Genomic DNA, 12,370 nt, shown 5'->3' with positions numbered 1-12,370 from the left:
CTGAGTCCTGAATTTGACCACTAAGCCTCCAATTCCCCCTCATTGCCATTGATTTTGGAATACACAAGGAGGAGGTTTACACCCTCCCATTTATCCTTCATGCTCAGGCTGGTGTGAGATTCGTGGAGCATAATAACATCTTTTTGGGGTAATAAAAAGCAGAAATCTCCCAGCTCCAAGTATTCTTCTGTTTCTCGGGATGGCACAAAAATCTGTTGTTGCACAACCTTGGAAAGTGAAATGCTGGTGCACTAAGAGAACTGAGGGAAAAGAAAACAAATGTTGACATTATTCCTTTACCCAGGGACTAGGAGACAGTGCCTGTAATGGTGAATGAGAATTTAAATAAGTTAGTTTTTAAAAGTGTATATTTAAGAAATCTGAGAAATATCATAATTTTATCAGAACATGAATATACAAAATTTTCAACATTAGAAGTTCAGGTAAAAATTAACTCAGATATAATTTAAAATTGCTATCATACCCAAAGGACTCTCAAGACACAAAGAATATTAATAAACAAGTTATATTTATAATATATAATGAAATCAGAGCTTTTGAAAACAGCCTAATTAATAAGATTAACCAAATCATATTCTTGAGGGTAAGGGTGAGCTGCAATAAAATGGGAGGAATTCTATCCCCCCATCTCCTGAGCATGTGAAAAGACGCATGCTGTGGCCACACAGCAAGATTTGAAAACAACACTCCCTCCTTGGTGTCTGAACCTTGAATGTGTGAACCTGCCATAAGTCAACAGGGTGATGCAGCAGCAAAAAAAGCTGGACAAATACTTCTGTGAGGTCTGGGAATGAGAGTTGTTTGTTCACTACAAAGAAAAAGAGAGACATTTTGAAATTCAAAGCTCACTGTTGGAACTTTCTTCCTCTTAATAAAAAAGAAAGTTACTTGTCTCTTTGACATCTGATGGGAGGTCATTCCACAGTGTGGGCACCACAACTATGAAGGCTCTCTGCCTGGTTCCCTCTAGGCTCACTTCTCACATTGAGAGAACTGCCAGAAGGCCCTCAGAACTAGATCTCAGTGTCTGGGGTGAATGACGGGGGTTGAGATGCTCCTTCAGAAAAATCCTGGATATTGGATCCATATGCAATGTGCTCCGGGTGCACATGGATGCACTGTAGGCTTTAACAAGTAAAACTGATCTGCCTGTCTTGGCAAAGGTTTCCAAAGGGTAAAATGGATAAAGTGAGACCTCAGGAGTCGAATGTGCCAATGACTGAGAGAGTGCCAGGTATGAATCAGCCACTCACACAAGTATGAGGAAGGTCTCGATGGGAGTCAGCAATGGCCATGGAACTTCCTCTATTAGGCAGCTACACAAACATGGTCAAAATGAGTAAATACGGAGTAATGGGACCTAGGTGTGTGTGTTGGATTGATAGTCAAAGGATGCAGGTGGTGCTGTGGCCTAAACCACCAAGCCTCTCGGACTTGCCGATCACACGGTCTGCAGTTTGAATCCTCACTACGGGATAAGTTTCTGTTGCTCTGTCCCACATCCTCCAACCTAGCAGTTGGAAAGCATACCAATGAAAGTAGATTAATAGGTACCGCTGTGGTGGGAAGGTAAACGGTGTTTCCATGCACTCTGACACTTGTCATGCTCCTCTATGGGTCAGAAGCAATTTAGTCATGCTGGCCACATGACCCATAAAGCTATCTGTGGGCAGACACCAGCACCCTTGGCATGAGAGTGGAGATGAGTGCCACATCCCAAAGTCGAATTCAACTGGAGTTAACCGTCCAGGGGTCTTTTACCTTTACCTGATACCCAAAGCTCATCTAACAAGAAGTGAGTCCATTTTTCACTGCCCTTTCTCAGGAACCCACAGTTGGAGGCTACAGCATACACGTGGCAGTCTTTGGGGGTACTGCTTCCACACAAAAGTTACACAAAATCCTCACCTGCCCATTTTTTTGAATTTGTCTAACCTTCCACAATTATTTTCCTGTCCTACAATTTGCTCCTCTGAAACTTTGTTGTTTTATGCAGCCAGACTCCTACAGCTACTACAGCTCTTCAATTTCTTTTAGTAATCTTGGTTTTTGAATTATTATTATTATTTTAAAAGCATAGCTGCCATTCAGTTTTATAAGTTTTATAAGACTGTATCTACATAGAAATTTTAAACCAGAAACTCCTTAAAGAATCCTAAAAGGTTTTGGATAGTGAGAATACAGATAATTAGCAAATGAGGCAGATGCCACATATATTGGCGGAAGGAAGGTGTCATTTCCCCCTAGTGGAGATACTGCAGCACCACCAACTGCTCCAGATGAGCAACGTATTCCATGAAGGCTGCAAAGTCAATTGAGACCATCTGACTATGCCCATCATTAAAGCAGAAAAACTCATTTAGTGCTTTGGTTTTTCTGCTGCAAGCCCTGAGTGCTTGAAGGGCTTGTGATTATATTTCTAAATCTCTTCTCACAATGGCTAAGACGACCAACCATATTCTTCAGTGCCTGACTACAGCCCTCCTTTGCTACAGAGATGTGCACAAACTGCTAGTACTATCACATCCTAGGTCGATGGGAAATTGTTTGGTCCTTGATGGATAAAGGCATATTCTGAGCCTGTTCCTCGGTCTTCGCTCTTACTTGATGTGAGGGTCTTACTGAGTTGGAAGGAGCAAAATACTGATCAAAGTACAATAAAAGCCTCAAGGTACTGCTCAGGTGACTGCTAAGCTGGCAAAGCTGAACATAGCTCACAACTGTTGAAAGGTGCCAGGGACACACTGCTATGCACTGAATGACTCCAAGTTAATTATGAGAGCTAATTAAATCATTTCCCCCCTCCTTGTTCTAATTCTGTCAGATTGTTGGGGAAGGAAGAGTTACTTTGACTCAGCTGATCTGTTTGCTGATGACTGTCCTTAGCCACATTGTCTTGAATTGAACCCAGCTAGTTGTTTATACCTGCTTCAAATCCCATTCTCCATTTTCAAAAGATAAGAAGAGCCCTGAAATACAGCAGCATTCTTCTTGGAGTGGCTGTTCAGATGTCCATGGGTACAGGACTATCATGACAGGAGGGCGGGAGGCCACTCCCACTGGGCCCTTATGCCTCTTTCCCTGGCTGGCTGGCAGGCTAGCAGTGGCTCTGGCTGTGCTCTTTTGCTCTTCAAGATATGGCAACACTAAAAGGCAGCAGTGATGGCCACCAACTTAAATGACTTAAAAAGAGGATTAGACAAATTCAGACAGGGCAATGTTACCCACAATGGCCATGTTCTACCTCTACAGTCAAAGGAAGTTTGCCTCTAAATACTTGGTGCTGGGAATAGCTGATGGACAGAATATTGTCGCAGTCTTGTCCACCTTTCAGTCTTCCCACAGGGATCTGTTGGGATGCTGGAATAGATGGGTGATTGTCTTGATCCAGCATCTGCAACTGATGTTTAAACTGGTGAGGGACAACTTTTGGCCTATCTTCCTCTCTTTTCATTGCTTTGGACACAGAACAATACCCTCATTTCCCACTTATATCACCACCCAAGGTATTTTTTAGCCACATAGTACAGAAGGCACAGAGGACATTTTGCACTAAGCTGTCTATGTTGGGGTGTCCTTCCCTTTGCTTCATTATTTTTGTTAGCCCTACTTAGCAAAGCAACTCCTTCCTTGATAGCCAAAGGTGCTTCTCAAGTTTCCACCCGATCCCTCACCAATAAATATATGTGGTTGGAAGGATTAGAGGTGGCATAGGGATTTCCGCAAACTCCTATGCACTGTTGGTGGAAGTAAAAAGGTAAAGGTACCCCTGATCCTTGTGTTCCAGTTGCGAATGACTCTGAGGTTGTGCGCTCATCTCTCTCTATAGGCCGAGGGAGCTGGCATTTGTCCACAGACAGCTTCCGGGTCATGTGGCCAGCATGACTAAGCCGCTTCTGGAGAACCGGAGGAGTGCACAGAAACGCTGTTTACCTTCCTGCCGGAGCAGTACCTATTTATCTACTTGCACTTTGACGTGCTTTTGAACTTCTAGGTAGGCAGGAGCAGGGACCAAACAATGGGAGTTCACCCCGTCACATGGATTTGAACTGCCAACCTTCCAATCGGCAAGCCCTAGGCTCAGTGGTTTAGACCACAGTGCCACCCGCATCTCTGAGGAAAACTAACAAATGATAATCACTTCCAGTCCAGTGGCTAAGGCTTTGAAAAGGAGTCCTCTCAGTTGCCTCCTTTCCAGGTTAAATATACCCAACTCCCTCATCCATTCCACATAAGGCTTAGTTTCTTGACCCTTTATCGTTTTGGTTGCCCTCCTCTGCACACAGTCTAGCTTGTACATATCCTTCCTAGATTGCAGTGCCCCAAACTGGACACAGTATTCCAGCTGTGGTGTGACCAAGTCAGAACAGAGCTGAACTATTAGTTCCCTTGATCTGGACAAGATAAAAATCAGTTATAATATAGTAGACTCACACACACACACACACACACACACACACACGTATAAAATTAAGTCATTAAGATTCTCATCGACCCCCAGAACCATAAACTCCTAGACCCTAGTAAAAGACTAATGTGAACATTTTTTTTTTCTTCCAGATTTTGTTCATAGGAGTAACTTCACTTTCCAAGCATGTGCAACAACAGATTTCTGTGCCATTGAAGAAAGAGTTGGAATTTGAGCAATAGCTCTCTTTTCCAATTGAAATAACAGTTATAATGCTACACAAATCTCACACCAGCCTCATGATGATGGGTAATTATGGTTCTGCATAAACCTCCTCCTTGTGAATTCAATAATTTACAGCATGGGGGGGGGAGTTGGATGCCTAGTGATGAGAGCTTGGCCTCGGAATCCCTGTCTCTTCCTTTTTTGTTGTTGGTGGAGGGAAATGGGATGCAGGACACAGAGAAAGGGTACATTGGTCTTTTATGCCAATCCTATGGGCCTCCAGGTCTGATCATTTTGAGTTGTAAATGTTCTAATCTTCTCCTTACAGTTCAAGAGTACATTCACCTTGGAGGCACAGTTATTTTAAAGTTGATTTAAATGCATACCCCTCAACAGTCCGGATTAGGCGGGAACAGCTATGGAATTCATTAAGCTGTCCTGGTTTGTGCCTTGATTCCAGGGTGTCCTGATTTCTCCCTGCCAGCCGAAAAGGGCCGTGAAAGCAGGTCCTGGGGTGGCAACAGGATTGGGAAGGAGACATGAGGGCTCCTTCCCAAAGCTGGGGTTACTGCTTTCTAGGCTTTGGGAAGAATGCTGTTGGACTCTAGTACCCTGGCAGAGTCCTCACGCCTCCTGCTGTACATACATTTTGCTGCTCTTTCAGACCAGAAATCAGGGTCTTACCAAACCATTGCACTGTTCCCACACCTCTGTATTGTTTAGCCTGGAAAGTAGATGGGATCCTCCTTAATGAGGGTCCTGGTTGCACGCGGGCCCCTAAGGCACCCCTCCTGCTGGGAAAGTTGTTGCCGGGCATGGCCAAAGCCTTAACCATTGGGTCCCAGGATCGTGCCAGGCTGTTTGGGCCAATCGGGCAGTTGGCGCAATTCCTGGGGCCTATAAAAGCGGCAGCGTGGCATACCTGGGGGTACTTGCATCACATTTCCGAACAACCGCCCTCCCTCCCTAATTTTAGGTGGTACTGCTTTGGCCTTGCTTTGGATTGGGTCGCCTGATTTGGAGCAGGGGCTGGGTAGGAATTTTTTCCATTTGGCAGATTGGATGTAGCCACTTGGTTTTCGCCTACCCCCTTAGCAATCGTCACAACTTTGTAAGTTTTGGGGGTTAGGCATTGGTTTATTGGCGTGTGTGGTAGGGGAGGTGCAGCCATCACCTACCCCTCCATGAATAAGGGTATTCCGGTAAAGGAATCTGGGGGTCCTGGATCTCATCCAAAGTCCTCTTAAGGGGCTAGGGCCATGCCAGGACCACAGGAACCCCGGGGTGAGCTACGTTGGTCTTCATTGATGTTGCTCCCTCATTTGGTGTTTACCCTTTCAGACTTCCAGCCAGAGAGACAGAAGCCTAAGCCAATACCACTCACTTTGCTGTATACAATAAAGCTGTGGCCTAAATTTTGCCCAGTAACTTAAACTAAAATTATGTGTCAGTGTGAAGTAATCTTCAGGGGAAGGGCTTGGGGGCCTTGAAGTGCAATCCAAACCAACTGTGCAAAGAAGAAACATATACTCAGGATGGCCCTCATAATAACATAGCAACCAAAAGCCAAGGAGGAACGAACCAGCAGGTGGCTTATGGAAGAAGAAGCTGACTTGAAGGGATTTATGGGCCTAGGAAAGGTAACCAAGGATTCCAACTGGGAAGGACTGGTCCAGTGAGGAGCAGGAAATTATGGAAGTAGAGAGTGCATGCTTTCCCAGAAATCCTATATTTTTATATTGTAACACAAAGGTCTTTTTTCATATTGGATGCAGCCAGGTGCCTCTTCCAGTCCAACCACACCTACACTGTCAGTAAATGGGTACTTTGAATAAATGTGTTCCTCCCTCGGGCTTTATGGTAAAACTGAGCTGGAAACAAAGTAATCCTAATGAGGCACAAAGTAATCAACAATTAGCATGTCACACACATGCTCTTCCCAGAAATCAGGTGAACCTGGAACCTGCTCACATCCATGGGGCATTGACATCCTAATATTCTGGGAGTGGGTGGGGTGTTTCTAATGTAATTCCCACCACCACCCACACTTTGGTTTATTTTTATTAAATTTGAATGTTGCCCTTTATCTATTGATCTCATGGCAGTTTACAAGAGAAAAACACAAAGCACATAATGAAAACCAGATCGACCCCTTCTCACAAACCAATACCCCCCTCCCTCTCTGTGGGGTGTTGTTTGTAAGTTACTTTGAGCTGCCCTGGGCAAGATAGCAAGTAATTTTATTTAGTTGATCAATGATGATGATGATGATGATGATGCAAGCAACGCAAGCATGGCATCCAAAGAGAAACTTGCTTTTGCTGTGGCCCCCGAGCACCCATCTTGCTGGGGTGGGGACTTGTCCTCCCGCAGGGTGGGGCAGGCACATCCTTTGCAGGGGCTGCGTCCAACAAGCAAGGTTTCCTCCAGTAAGGGGCAGGGGTGGGTTTCCAAAAATACCCTCTCGTGGAAGGAGCTCACCAGCTGCTTCCCCGATGGGACAGGGGTGGGAGCAGGGTGGGCTTGTGCAGCATCATAACATCCCCTCCCATGAGAGGAGCTTGGGATGAGGCGGTGGCTGCTTGGGTTTGTCTCTGGCAGATGCCTCGGTAACAGTGATCGAGCAGAATTCTTTCCACAATCAGTAAATCGCGATCTACAGGTTGGACTAGTGGAGCTACAGGAATGAAAGGGTTGTAGATAACATCTCCTCTTGTAACCTATTTCCAGTGATCTGACTTCTGAATAGCTTTCATCACCATTTTTACACACACACACACTCCTCTCTTCCCCATTTTTCGCTTTTCTTTCTCCCTCCTTCCTTCCTTCTTTCTCTTTTTACTTTCTCTCAATTCTCCCCTTTCTTTTCTCCTCACTTTCCTGCTTTTATTGTGTTCTCACTTTTATAAATCCTAACAGCACCAACATTGCCATCATTATTGCTATTAATTTTATTTTAAATGCACCTCCTTCTACTCATTTATTTATACTAACAGAATTTCTAAAGGATGGAGTAAAGTCATATGTGTGTAATCACATCTAAGAAAATGTGGCATTTTCCCTCTCCATTTATTTCCAATGTTTCATTAATTAGGAAATCCTCTCACACTAAAAAAAGGGGGGGACACAAAGATGAGGCAATGCTAAGACATCTCAACCACATGATGATATGAAACATTGGACTGAGCTTTAAAAATAAAATAAAATGCTTAATGTGCTGCAAGTGGTGGTGGTGGGAAATCTGAACCTGGTTCCAGTAACCAGGTGGAGAGGTGGAGAAGTGGGCATCTCCCAGGGTGAGAGGCTGGGTGAGAAAAAGGAAAGCTCCAAGGTGAAAATGGGGGGTGCCTGTCATTGGGAGTCGGGGAATGTGCTTGTGACTTGTCAATGCTGTGACTTGTTTGCAAAGCATTTTGAGGATGAAATTGCTTTAATCCACTGGGAACCTGACTCAGCTGTTACAGCAGATGAAACTCAAGGAGTGTCCAGAGCACGGTCTAGCCCTGTTGTGTTGACTGAGTTTCAATTGGTAAGATTCAAGGACATTGCCCCTTGCCCCTCTTGTCTGAAGTAGCAGGGAGGGGACAGCTGACTGGGTCAGGGAGGTGATTAATGCCTCCTTGAAAGAGGGGGTGGTCCCTGTCTACTTGAAGGAGGCAGTGGTGTGCCATCATCACAGATGAGTTATGTGGATCCCCCCCCCAAGTTATTGTGGGAATGTTCTGGGGTGCAGGAGAGGATATATTGACTAATTATATCCTTATCCAACTTGTACTAACAAGTTCCCAAAATATCAGCAGAGTTTATAGACATTCCCCTTTAAGTTCGCAACGGTAACGCTTGCACAGGTTCGCTAGAACCTCTATAATAATTACTCTGGTAATTTCCCCTTTGTTCCCTCTTAAAATACAAGACACGACACAGTCTTTATAAAAGTATAAAAGAGTTTACTCACGTTCTGTTCACAATATGATCCCAGAAGGTAGGCAGGCTTAAAAAGGTTACATGCACTTAGAATCTATCTTGTAGCAAGATAGTACTGTCCTCTCTTGGCTGGGAGCCAAGAGGGCATGTTGCTCCTTCAGAAGATGAAGATGGCAAGAGGCAAGAGGCAAGAGGGAAGAGAGAGAGTGGCTGCCTGCCCTGTGCTTTTATCATTACCTGCACAGGTGAGGCCACACCCACCTCTGGTCACATGCGGAGGAAGTCCGTCCCCAGGAAGTTTACCTGCTTGCTGGACAGACATCCCTCCCCATGTTCTAACATGTACACTCTAGGAATGTTGTCATTGACTGCTCCTGTGTTTACATCCCACATACCCCTTCTCAGGCAATACAACATACACAAAACATAAACAACTTTATTCAACCACCCAGAGTCCCAGCTTGACACGTAGATTCTGGAAACTCTCTCTTGGTAGGGGTTTCGTCAGGATGTCAGCAGTCATCTCTTGGGTGCTGCAGTAGGATAGTTCCACAAGTCCATCCTGGATCATCTGGCGTATGTAGTGGTATTTAACCCCAATGTGTTTTGTTCTGGCCAGGAACTTCTCACTCTGCGTCAGCTTCAGGCAACTTTGATTGTCCTCTAGCAAGTTGACAGGCCCTTTTCTCACCAACCCAAAGTCCTTTATGAGTTGATCAAGCCAGGCGATCTCTCTGCAGGCTTCTGTTGCTGCAACGTATTCTGATTCTGTGGAAGATAATGCTACACAGCTCTGTTTATAACTGCCCCATGAAACAGGTCCATCACCAAACATGAAAACATGACCACTTGTTGATTTATAATCAGCATTATCCCCAGCCCAATCCGCATCGGTATACCCAACCAACTTAGGGTCTCTGACGGCTGGTAACCTTAATTTACAATTCATGGTACCCTTCAAATATCGCACCACCCTCTTTACACCTGCCCAATCATGCTCAGTGGGAGAATTCACTTTTCTGCTAAGAATCCCCACAGCATTAGCTAAGTCAGGTCTACATGTGGTAACTAAATACAAAAGTTTACCAATCGCCGACCTGTAGTCATTGTTGTCTGGCAACTGCTTCGAATCCTGCTGATTCTTCAGGAAGTCAGTAGCCATCGGTGTAGCAACTGGATGTGCGTCTTGCATCTGCATGTGCTCAATTAGCTCGTGGATCTTCTGTCTTTGGCTGAGAAGAAATGAGCCGTCCTCTTCTCTTTCCACCTGGATCCCGAGGTAGTACTGGACATCTCCTAGCTCCTTGACCTCCACCTCTTTGCTAAGGTGTTTTACTATTTGTGTATAGTCTTTCTCACTTGCTGTGGCAATAATCAGGTCATCAACAAAAGCTAAGATATATGAGAATTGTCCATTATTTGACTTACTGTACAAGCACTTATCAGCGTCGCCTTGCTTGTACCCAAGTTGCATCAGCATTTTATGCAACTTCTGGTTCCAGGCTCTAGCAGCCTGTTTAAGTCCATAAAGTCCTTTCTGCAGTTTGCACACTAAATGTGCCTCATGTGGTTTCACAAAACCTTTGGGCTGTTTCATATAAATTTCTTCAGAAATCTGCCCATGTAGAAAAGCGGTAGCAATGTCTATGTGTTTCACTCTCATTTTCTTGGAGGCTGCAATGCTTAGAAGCATTCTTACGCTGCTGTACCTCACAGTTGGTGCAAAAACTTCATCATAATCTTCACCAAAACGCTGTGAAAATCCCTGTGCTACAAGTCTAGCTTTGTAGCGCTGCACTTCTCCTTCTGACCCCTTCTTAACCTTGAAAACCCATTTACTGCCAATGGCCTTCTTACCGGGAGGCAGCTCAGTGAGTGTCCAGGTCTTGTTCTGATGCAGTGCATCCATCTCCTCCTGCGCGGCCTTCCTCCAGAGACTGGCTTCTGCAGCTGGCATCTCCTGTATCTCTTCCCAAGTGGAAGGTTCTTGTGGAAACGCCGACCCTGCAAAGTAGGACAACCGTAATGGTGGGACACCTTTGTTGGTTCTGGACGAGCGCCTGACCTCTGGTTCTGCGACCGCATCAGCTTCCTCATCCTCCTCCAACGCAGGCATGTCCCCATCTGAGTCCTCATCTTCGTCTCTGGTGCCGCCAGGGTTCTGGTCCTCTGCGTCTTCTGGTGTGTCGCCTGTAGGGGGCGCTGTAACACTTGAAGGCAGATTATTACTTTGTGGGGTCTCAAAAGGGAAATATACAAATTCTTGAGTCCTTTCTGACTCATCTGAAGAATCCACAACAGTGTTCTTAGTGTCTACCTTTCCATATTCATCAACATAAACCGCATGGTATGCATTTGTCTTACCAGTTTGTAAGTCCATAATTCTATATCCTTTGCCTCCAGAGGCGTATCCCACCAGGATACCTGCTTTTGCCCTGGAGTCAAGCTTGTGTCTGTGTTCCTTGGGCACGTGGAAGTAACACGGACTTCCAAACACACGTATGTGCGACAGATTGGGAGCTTTCCCATGCCAAAGTTCAAATGGTGTGCGCTCTGCACCTTTAGTTGGCAGTCTATTCTGCAAATAGACCGACGTGTACACTCCTTCGGCCCACAGCTTCTGTGGCAAACATGCATCCTTTAGCATGCACCTTGTCATGTCCATAATGGACCTAAACTTTCTCTCAGCTATGGCATTCTGCTGTGGTGTGTAAGGAATTGTGGTTACATGTGCAATTCCTTCCTTGGCCAGGAGAGCCTGCATTTCATTTGAGCAGTACTCACCTCCATTGTCGCTCATTAGCACAGCTGGAGCTCTCTGGAATTTGTTCTTGACCATGGCAATGTATTCCTGGAGCTTGTCCACTGTCTCACTCTTCTCTTTGAGGAAATACACAACACAAAATCTTGAAAAGTCATCCAGAAATATTAAAATATATCTATTCTTTCCCAGTGAGGGAACATTCATGGGTCCACATATGTCAGTGTGCACTATGTCAAGCACTTTGTTGCTTCTTTGTTCTGCACAACGTGGAAATGAAGGTTTTACAGCCTTCTCAGTAATACAGCTTATGCACTTTGCTGGAGCTTTGTTGCTCTGCTTTACCTGCAAACCTCTTACAAGATCTCTTATCTGTAGATCCAGAATGACGTTGGTGTCTCTATGTCCAAGCCTTCTGTGCCACAGGTCCAGATCTGCTTCATCCTTCTGGCTGGAATGTGCCACCTTTGCAGACTGATTCTCTGAAAAATCAAGCTCATATACACCATTGATTAGCTCTGCTTGAGCAAACACTTTGCCATTTCTAGTCACCTTGCATTCTCCATTTCCAAATGTGATCTGGAAACCTTTCTTGTCCAATGTGGACACGCTGATTAAATTGCAGCTCAGCTCTGGTACATACAAAACTCTAGAGATTGTGTTCTCAATGCATTCATTGTTTATATTGCATTTCAGACTCATGGAACCTGCACCTTTTGCTTTAACAATGTTCCCATCTGCAATTTCAATTTCAGATCCTTCTTCATCATTTATCTCATTAAAATAGTCCTTTTTATACGAAAAATGCGAGCTGGCACCTGAATCAATTATCCATTTATTACGTCTATTTTCACGATTCTGGACAGTTAAATTCCTTTCTTGCAGTAGCCATGTGCATTCACATTTCCCCTTCTTTTCTCCTTTTGGCTGAAAGGGGTGGGGTTTCTTGGCTTTAGGAGCCCTGCAATTCTTTGCAATGTGTCCTTCTTTGTTACAATTGAAACAAATCACTTTCTTAGGCATCTCTTTGG

The sequence above is a fragment of the Podarcis erhardii genome (assembly GCF_964252035.2).
Source record: "Podarcis erhardii genome assembly, chromosome: 7".
Taxonomy (NCBI): Eukaryota; Metazoa; Chordata; class Lepidosauria; order Squamata; family Lacertidae; genus Podarcis; species Podarcis erhardii.
This window is presented reverse-complemented; position numbering follows the sequence as displayed.